Source organism: Tenebrio molitor, chromosome 1, assembly GCF_963966145.1.
Source record: "Tenebrio molitor chromosome 1, icTenMoli1.1, whole genome shotgun sequence".
Taxonomy (NCBI): Eukaryota; Metazoa; Arthropoda; class Insecta; order Coleoptera; family Tenebrionidae; genus Tenebrio; species Tenebrio molitor.
The window spans coordinates 39506530-39515737 of NC_091046.1; the positions used below are offsets into that span (position 1 = coordinate 39506530).

Below are 9208 nucleotides of genomic sequence, written 5' to 3' on the forward strand. Positions count from 1 at the left end.
GTTGTTGGTGGCTTGTCGTTGTTAATGCTATACCTATATCAGATATTTGTCAAATAAACCAACAAAACATATCCAGTTGCAGTGTTATAAATAACCGAATTAAGAAAATTTCTTAATTGTACTGCCAACTTAAACAGTCCTTCTTGATCACCCGGTATATTTAAACACATTTTCGAACTTTTTGGATTGCTTGCGCGATGTAGAACTTAACTCAAAAAATCTTGGATCGATTTTCTTCAAACAAAGTTTCTTAGAAAGAGAAAATTCCTGATTATGTTTCTCCACTTTGTTTCATCAGAATGTATAGGAAGTCAGTGAGCCCGCCTCGCTTATTTAGGTTACGTGGATGTTAAAAAACCGCAGAGAAAAACTAGTTTAAAATAAAAACTGAAGAATACAACACATTTTTTGAAAAAATTGGACAAATGTACGTTTTAGAGATAATTTATCAACATGCCAACAGGAGTGTTGGGTACAACCAGAAGAATCCAGTTAAGAACTTGAATAACAATCGAATATACCTATTGAAGACATTTACAAAAATCTATACGAACGAATCATTTATTTTCTTTTAAAGAGATGTTTCTTTACTATAACATTGTATTGTTCGCAAGCTTTTAAAATCGGCAGCACTGACAGACCTTGTCAGTCATTCCTGTGGCGCAGAGTTGTAAATAGTTGCAGCGCTTGCAGCATCATCTGAAATACAAATCGTCGCGAATCAACTTTACATAGATCTTGCACTTTCGAACTGGTAGTGGTATACTGTAATTCAGTCGTCGTTTACTCCGCAGAAGTTAGCCAGAGTGTACGATTCCCTCAGCAATGTTAAAATATGTTGAAATCTGTTTGTCTCTGGCTTTGTTTCTCTTCTCCGTTCTGTATTTTACATGCAAATATTATACGTTGAATAAAATAAATACGGTTTTCTCTCTTCGGGGATTTACGTCTGCGGTGATTAACAACGTCCTCTGATTCTACAAAGACATTTATTTTGCAAGTTGAAATATTACACCGTGCAATTATTTTCACTGGCCGACAGTTTTGCATATTTTTAATTAATAGTTGCATCGCTGGGAAATATAAAATAATGCGCGGAGAAAACGAAATTTGTACACGAGCGGGTCCTCTCGTCCGGTCAAAGTAAAATAATAACTCACGTGTGTGCAGTCGTAAATTTAATTTTGCACTCGGAGCCGTATGAAAGAACACATTGCTATCCAGCAATATCCGTGACAAAGCAGAATCAATAACTCTCAAGCTAAGACCATCATTATTTGACGAAAGAAGGTAGCAGCGAAACAGAGAATCAATACTGAACCTTCTAGTAATTTATTTTGATATAATATAAATAACCCTCTCGATGCTTTGTCCCTCTACATATCGCGGCAGCAAAAGTTCTGCCGTTTTTGGTATGTCAGACATTTGCTGCACAACGACCTCAGCGTAGGTGAGCAAATGCTAACTATTTTAATCCCGTTCTACTACATCATCTTCATACCGAGCCGCTTTGAGCGTCAAATTTATTTGGAGGATTTCAGTTACATTTGTTTCAGCATGCAAATAAGCATTTGTTATGTCTTTGGTGTGAGTTAAGTGCGCGACAAAATAGAAAAGTTTCGGTTACACGTGGAACGAATATATTTTCGTCTAGTGTAAAAACGGGTTTATAAAAATGGATTTATTTTAATCTCCTGTATCAAACTCTTCCGCGTCTGACGAGTCTGGTCAATTTTACACGGCACCAAGTTGTAACACGCCAATATCATACAAATTGTACAACTTCATTAATACTAATGTTTGATGTCGCCAGCGTGGGGACAATCTTTTTATTTTTTCAGCTTCCTGTTAAAGCCTAAACGATTTTTATGCGTCTTTTATGCAAAACAAAATCAGAAACAACTTTTCCAGTTTTTCCCTTTCAAACTTTAAAACGATTAATCACGTAAAACATCGACTCTGTATTATTGAATATTTCATGCACGTCTTTTATATTTTATTTATTAGCGACCAGTTCGCCATAAATAATGCTAAAAGGCTTTTATTTATATAATAGTATTTATTTTAGAGACAACATTATATTTATGATTTTTTTTTTCGGTCAGATGTTGTGTCAATTTTGTCGTCCACGCCTCACGTTTTAATTAAAATGCGGAAATCTTTGGAAAAAAATTATGTAGCACAAAACTTACGATATGCAAATTTTGTAAAAGTTCGGTGACTCGTTAAATTTATTCCCTACTTTAAATATTATTTTCTTCGTATTTATAGCCTTCAAATAAAAAGTTGAAAACCCCATCAAAAAGAAATTCTTGAAACACATCATTCTGTGATTCGATGTCCCACCGACATATGCAAAATTTTTAATTCAACAGCTTGACAGAAATGAAAGCGGTGACATTTGAAAGTGTCACAGTTTTGTTAGCGGAAATTAATAGATTTATCATAGGTCTTCTCCAAAACTCGCATTAAGGGAATCATTTCAAAAGCTATAGAACATATTCAAATTTTGTTTGGATGAGTAAATACCACTTGAAAGAAGTAAGAGTTAATGAAGATGTATTAGAAGCAAAAATAAAATAGTGAAAAGTGCAGTTCTACCAACGAGACACTTTTCAAAGATGCTTCACTGGGATCGATACAGTTAAAAGGACTCATCGTTTTAAGAGGTTTGGTTACAGAGCAAATGGGTATTGTCCCAGCAAAAAAAATAAAATAAAATTCCAAGTGTAGAGAGAAAGGTTTATCGCATCCAGAAATCTTTATTCGATTTAAAAAACAAACTACAATCACGAAGAATAAGCATGACAAACATCAACGGTGGAACTCTTTAAATACGAGAAAAGCACAAATTCAATAATACACGACCGGACAATTCGATTTTGGACTCTCTAAAGTAAACAGACTCTAGATTCAGATTCTTTCAGAAGGAATTATCCTTTGCAACGGTAAGAATCCAGAACGAACGCCGATGCTCATAACAAGATGCTGGTGTATTTTCGATAAAGAAATACAGTATGCTTGTTCTGCAACTGGTCCAGTAAAAATGTTATAAATATTTGAAAATAATAATGACTGCTTAAATTAATCAATAACCCTGATTTATTCAAATTAATAATACTTTATTACGTTTACGGCACGAACAAAGTTTTTACTACGAGCAGTGTAGATTATTATTATTGCAAGAAATAATAAGTACACCAGAAAATTAGTTATTTAGTGTGACAGTGAGGAAGGCAAAACTTTCGTTCACGCGAATTGCGTGTTCAACGATTATTCAAGTGAACGAAAGCGGCCTTACTCTCGAGTGCTGTATTTGGTTTTGTTCAATACCTCCTTAGAAATTGAGTCTATAACTTTGTATTCAAAAATTTAAATAAAAATAAGTCATGGATCTGGATGGATCTGTTGCTAAAGAAAAAATAAAATACAAAATAAACAAAGTGGTTGTGTACACGTTGTGGAAATTGTGAAAATGGGTGATCAAGAGTTATATGTTCCTGATGAGGCAAGTGCCACGAGTTATCAAATGTTGCCTAAAAAATCAAAATTAGGTTATCAGAAGGAATTGGAAAAATGTACGAGGAATGAAAACCAGTGAGTGAAAGACAGTGAGCGTAACACGATGAGCGAAAGTGGAGTGAACGAAAGAGAAACCGTCACCCACTGGTAACTATGGATACAGACTCACTTTCTAGGGAGGTATCGAACAAAATAATTTTACACAAATCACATCAGCTGTAGAGTGGATACATTTTATAAATTTCACCACTGCGAAAATACTTACTGCACGTGTGCCAGAAAATGTCATTACGACATTCAAATAAATGTAATAAAGTATGAGCCAGTAGATAAAATTTATAATTCAATAAAATCCTATTAAATTCACCCCACATGTTTACTAAAATTGCAAAAAAAGTATCGTCACTCATAAAAGCGATTGCTATGCATTTTGTTATCTGACGACTAATTTTTAATGAATTCAAGAGAAAGAAGATAAAATGTAAAATAATTATATGGAAATATTTTTAGTTTAATTTCAAAACACAGTGGAATTGCTTCTAATACAACCACACCAAATCTTTAGTGTTTCCGGTAAAACTGGTACCAATTTAAAAACACTCAAGAAGCTGACCATATGGCCAAAAGTAATAAATCGAAAGTCCATCTAATATATCTTGTTTGGCAAATTAGTTAAAATATGATGATAAAAAATGATCTGCACTCTGTGTGGAAGCGTTAAATCGTCAGAATTTATTCCAGCGTAAAAATTATTTGGAAATTTGTGTCGGAATCCACCTCCGGGTCCCAGTTGACTGTAAAAGCTGAATTTTTCTACACCCACTTATTTTGTGGCGCTTTAATAGATAATAACCGTCCATAACGAAAAAAGCTGACTGTCGCGAATTTAAAGTAAAGTAGGCGTAGAAATTCTCTATTAACATATTTGTGTGGCCCGCAGCCGCAGATTAGACTGGTAAATTTCAATATGAGCCGTGTATAACGAAAAAACTGGATTAAAAAATCATGAACACCCAACTTGTCCCAGATAACTGATAAATAATTTGAAAATTGTCCGGCGATCGATGGCGATTCATCTTTCCACATGACTTGGATGCATGAATAAGTGAAAATGCTGCAGCCCCGATTCGTATTTCGGGCGGAAAAAATAAAAATCAAGATGGTAATTACCCGGGGCCTTAATTGATTATGTTTTAATGTGTGAACCGTGTCAGCTGTTAAAACGTACCGTCAGAATTTAAAATTAATTAAAAACTTCTGGAGCAATGTATAAATTAGTGAAATATTTCCTAGCTTATCACTTATTCCGAACGGTTTCGGAAGTTTTTCACTTAAAACGTTAGTTATCGCTTTAATCCCGGGAAACTTCCGAATTTTCTAATTATCACTAGCGGCGAAATTTTTGCCGAATCACGCCAGGTTGGGGCTACCAACCTACCTATCCGGTCGTTCTTGCGCGCACTTGGTCTGTCTTCGGTTTCTTAAACGGATCTCACTCGCAAACTTTAATTAAAGCTAAGCTTTTCGGGCTTTTTATGTTAATTAAAATATTCAATTTTGTTGGTGAGCACTTAAACGGCGGACTCAATTCATTATACAAGTTAATTTAAACGCCTCTTTCACATCGACGTACAAGAGAGGGATTTGCGGCCACCTAATTCTTTGTCGCCGATAAAGCCGCAACAACAACAACAACGAATCGTACTTACGCCAGTTTTTCCGCCTAAACGGGCCCTAATTTCGTGGTCGTTCGTTCGAGGATGACGCATGTCGTCGACGAATTAAACTCCGATTTGTTCACTCCGCCGATAAAAGTCGGAAAGGGGAGTCGATTTTTTAGTGTCCCTTTTCGAAAAACAACGGGTGAACGACTTGGAAGCTTAAAATGTACTAGCTAAAAATACATCCAGACACATTCAAGTAAGGTTCGTTTGGAATCGCCATTGCTGCTCGTTTTAGGCCCCCCTAGGTTTAACGGCGATCAAGAATCGCTAAAATTAGTTCGAGGACCTAAGGCTTTCGAGTGAAATTTTCCGGAGCAAATTTTCCACCGGATAAAATGCGAGTTATGGGTTCTGTCTGGCGGTGAGGCGGAGCGATGGATTTTACTGAACATCTCAATAAAGTCAACAATAAAAAGTAATACACATACCTATTTATATTTCGAAAGAAATCTTTTCTTTTAAACGACGTAAAACTCAACATAAATAAAGATTGGCAAATACCATTTTCCACACTTAAGATTATTTTAGTCTAGAAGTGTGAAATAGTTATTTGTGTATCAAATTTGAGTTTTCTGGCCGAGGCGCAGCCGAGGCTTGAAAACAGACGAGGACAAAAGGCACTTTTTGGCACATTAAATTTTTTAGACGACCGCAAGAACTACAAAGCAAAAGACATCATTGGAAAAATTACAAATTTATTTATCTACCTTTTCAAATAGATAAATTCATTAATACATATTCACAATTTTTTATAGTTTTTGTTATCAACTTGCCAACCAAACTTGAAATTTACTATTTGCAATACAATTACTTATTTGCATAATTTATAGTGAGAGGACAAATATCGGTTTTGTCGGTTTCGTTGCTAACTTACTAAACAGACCAACAGATGGTGCCACGGTCAGCGTCCGAAAAAGAGTTACTTTTCGTCCGCTTGTGAGTACGTAAAATTACCGTTTTCATTAAAGGTTTCTATTTCAAATGGACTTTTCTTAAAGAGAAATATCCTAATTCTAACTCCAGTTCACGATGAATTGTCATGACAGGACGATACAATTTCACCATCTTGGCGAAATTTCATAATGACCACATTCATTTGACTTAAGACCAAGAATCCTCTCTCTCACCTCAGTTTCGAAATACTTTGTTACAATATTCCGCTTAAGCTCGGCTTTACGGCTGTAAGTGTCGCCGAGCACAATTCGAGCGTATTACTTAAACCGAGTCCTATTTCTGGATGTGCTCGTCGCCACCTAAACAATTTGAAAGAAGTACAATAACTCAGGTTCGAAGCGAAATAAATTCCGCTGCAGTAGCGGTTTATAACTAGGAGCTTTGCAGTGCGCTGCGCTGCAGACTGACGACGGATTCAGCAGGAGCGTGTTTTCAGATGCAGCAGCGAAAATTGGAAAAAGAGGTCATAAAGCGACGATAAGTGAATTATGTTTTCTGCTGTAGAATGAGTACAAACGCTGCACGCTGTAATTGCATTCAGTATTTAATATCAAATGAAAAAAAGTCGAGGTTTTGTCGTGATGGCCGAGATTTGTTGCTCTGGGACAGTTGGGAAATGCAAAATTTTGCACAAACTGACTTATTGTTTTTCAAACTCGGTTACTGTAGTTGGACGAGTCGATCTGAGAGAATGATTTGAACTAGATTTTCAAATATCATGAAATGGATTCAATGAAAAGGTCCACGAGAAATCCAGTTTTTTTAAATTAGTCGATGGAAAATATTTCAGTAATTAATTAAGTTAATTAATTGTGGGTAATATGGATTTGATAGTGTAGTGCCCCATAATCGATTTAGGACCCACTTTCCACTTTCTCAGATTTAGTCGCTCAATTATGAAAAGCTTTGTCCGATTTAATTAGTTGTCTTAAAAAAAACATATCACACCAATTTATCAAATTTAATGCTGAAATTGGTTAACTTTCGTTTCGGGAAACTACGATTTCTGATTTTTAACGAAGCAGACAAAATATTGTCGTGTTCGGTTATTTCATGCACTTTTTTTAATTTCGGTTGCTCCCTGTACTTCTCCCTAAAAAATTGTGGTGAATGGAACAAATAAAGTCTCACGTCTGTACGAGTTTCTTTCAACTACAAAAGAACCGTCGTCGTGTTTGATTATTTCTGCGCATGTTCTCTGACATTTGTGATTTCACATTTTTTGTAAAAATTATAGCGAATCGAAGAAATAAACTGTCACGACAATAAAAGCCGGCTCAAAGTAAATTGTTCAGGATTATTTATCGTGAAATCGGTTTGAACGATATCAATGTGTGATAAATTTTTAATTTTCCGTTATGGGTTTTTTGTTCGAAATAAAAGCAGCAATAGTGTGGAATTGTGTAAAAATATTGAAATCCACTTCGCTTTCATGATTATTTTTTAAAACAAAGCTGTGGAAGCATGAATTAGCTCGAGGGGCTACATTATCATTCATTAATGATATGGATATGGAAATTTGAAATCGAGTTCCTGTGTTCGTCGGTTCTCTTTTATGATCGATTTGAACAAATTTTAATTCAGATTCCCCAAACAAAATGAAAATTATGTTTTCAAAAACACATACATAATTTTTTTCCGTTTTCAAGAGGTTTTAGTAATCATCGGAAATCAATGATCATCTCGTACTCTGACAGTGTTTAGCCGTTACAAGAGAGCGAATTTCGCAAATTTCTGTTTTAGAACGATATAAAGCAGTAATGGATATGGAACTGCAATAATACAGGGTCATTATAAATTATTGTCCCATCGCAGTAGGCGTTGGTGACGTAGTTGAATGTGCCGCAAGCCTCATAACACGAGTGGGACAAGCACCACCGATAGGTGGCGCTACCGGCGGTAGTGGAAATCTGTCTATTGGTTTGTCTAACGTTGCGAGGCTAATTGCACATCCAAAATTTGTGTGGGTTTTCAACGCCAACTGCGAATGGACAATTATTTATAATGACCCTGTATAAGACAGAACGTGTTGCTACGAACAAAAATTTTGGTATTGGTGGTTTGCCTGCTGAATATTTGAAAATCAAAATGTTTTTAAAAAATGCTTTGAATCTAAAGGCAAAACAAAATATGTATGTATATTCAATATTATAATTACAATTATATTCAACTTCTACTTATCACAACAGAAATAAATTACGACTGTAGAATCAACACACAATGAGTATTCAAATCACTATTTTTTCAAGAATATTTAGGTTCATACAAAAGGGTAAATAACAATAAATTTTAAAGAAACATAGCTCTTTAAAACCTTCATCTCTTAAGATTAAAAAAAAAAAATAGTAAAGTGGAACAACAGCAGTTACCAAATATTATGAAAATATACAATGTTTGTTTCAAATAATTATTCATTCTAGATCACAAAAGTATTCGAATTCAAAAGTCTAAGTTTTTCTACTCGTACTGTATAATACTGTAATTATTAAAGTGTTTTTCATTAGACAACAGGGTTCATCACCCTCGGTCAGTTTCAGCTTGTCTAATAATGAAACTTACTTATCAATTTCTCTGCATAGTTGTAGAAAAAGTATAGTATTCTACTCGCGGATAATGGCTATTACTCCCTCTGGTGAATTACGTCACTCGCTTTTGGCTCGTTATACAAAATTATCCTCACGTGTAATAGTCATCATTATCCGCTCATTGAATAATATACTATTAATGCTTTGTAGATCCATCTTTGGCAACTTCTTGCAAACGACATTGCCTAGAATGAATTAAGTTTTTTATTACTCTAGAGTGCATTGAATTCCAGATTTCAAGAATTCATTTTTTAAACTATCTTCTGAAGAAATAGTAAACGATCTTCTTTCTACTTGATTCCACAAATACTCTTTGCTTTGCGGAGGTGATGGGATGATATGAGGCTTTATCTTTCAAATCTTTTACCTCTCCACATCTTAACCAAGCTACCATCTGATTTCACAATAGCATTTCAATTTTTA

The 9208-nt window shown here is 34.9% G+C and overlaps 1 protein-coding gene across 6 annotated transcripts in view; it reads right to left on the reverse strand.

Moving 5' to 3' along the window:
* Positions 1–5417, reverse strand: part of LOC138126562 (irregular chiasm C-roughest protein-like) — a 104998-nt gene extending 99581 nt beyond the window's left edge. For all 6 annotated transcript variants that reach the window (XM_069042371.1, XM_069042380.1, XM_069042384.1 and 3 more), the window contains exon 1: positions 5232–5417. The gene's annotated coding sequence lies outside the window, so the exon portion shown is untranslated. The remainder of the gene's footprint in view (positions 1–5231) is intronic.
* Positions 5418–9208: the final 3791 nt, after the last annotated feature.